Below are 1,339 nucleotides of genomic sequence, written 5' to 3' on the forward strand. Positions count from 1 at the left end.
TGTGTGTGTGTGTGTGTTTGCGTTTGTGTTTGTCCCCCACCACCGCTTGACAACCGGTGTTGGTGTGTTTACGTCACCCATAAATTAGCGGTTCGGCGAAAGAGAACCGATAGAATAAGTACCAGGCTTAACAAAATTGAGTACTGAGGTCGATTCATTCGACTAAAAATTCTTCAAGGCGGTGCCCCAGCATGGCCGCAGTCTAATGACTGAAAGAAGTAAAAGATAGAAGGCATTGACTTCTGTTGTTGCCTTTGTTGTTGTTGTTGTTGTTGTTGTTGTTGTTGTTGTTTAACCCCAGGTCAGCCTTCACTGTACAGATTATTCATATTCAAAGTTCTTCCAGCTGATGCAGTGATGATCAGTTGGTGAGTGTATGGTGTTTGTTCTTCTGTAGTGTTGTTGTTGTTGTTGTTCTTGATGGTGGTGTTGGCCTTGTTGCTGTTGTTGTTGTTATTGGAGGTGGTGATAATAAATTAGCGGTGGCATTTATAGTGACGATGGTGATAATAAATTAGCGGTGGCATTTATAGTGACGGTGGTGACGGTGGTAGTGGTCGTGATAGTGGTACTAACGGTGTTAGTAGTTGTTGCTATGGTTCTAATGATTGTGATAGTTGTGGCATTAGGGTGGTGCTGTTGTTGTTGTTGTTGTTTTTGGTAGTAGTGGTGGTAGGGTGGTGATGGTGGTAGTGGTAGTGCTGAAGGTATTGAAAAATGGGGAAAGCATTACAGATGGTGATGGTAGAGGTGTTGATGGTGGAGATGGTGAAAGTGGTGGTGGTTGCGGTTATAAGCAATGTACTGAAGGCGCTGAAGAGGATGAACAAAGAAGAGAACTGCATTATGAGAACTGTGAGTGTTTGTTGCATTAGAGGCAAAACTGTAAAGACACAGAGGAAGGAAGTGAGCTGATTGCGTGCGCGTGTGTACGTGTAGTGGTGATTATGGTGACAGATAGATAGAAAAAGAGTGTGTGTGTGAGAGAGAGAGGGGAGAGAGAGAAAGGGAGAGAGGGACAGAGAGAAAGAGGCACATAGATAGATAGAGAGAGAGATAAATAGATAGTTAGAAGGTTAGAGAAAGAGAGAAAGAAAGGGGGAGAGACAGATAGATATACAGATAGATAGATAGATAGATAGATAGATAGATAGATAGATAGATAGATTGACAGTCAGATAAACATACATGCATTCATACAGACAGACAGACAGCTAGCTAGATAGATAGATAGGCAGGCAGGTAAGCATGCAGGCGGACAGACAGACAGATAGATAGTTAGTTAGTTAGTTAGTTAGTTAGATAGGTAGATAGATAGATAGATAGATAGACAGATAGA

Source organism: Octopus bimaculoides, chromosome 25 (genome assembly GCF_001194135.2).
Source record: "Octopus bimaculoides isolate UCB-OBI-ISO-001 chromosome 25, ASM119413v2, whole genome shotgun sequence".
Classification (NCBI taxonomy): domain Eukaryota; kingdom Metazoa; phylum Mollusca; class Cephalopoda; order Octopoda; family Octopodidae; genus Octopus; species Octopus bimaculoides.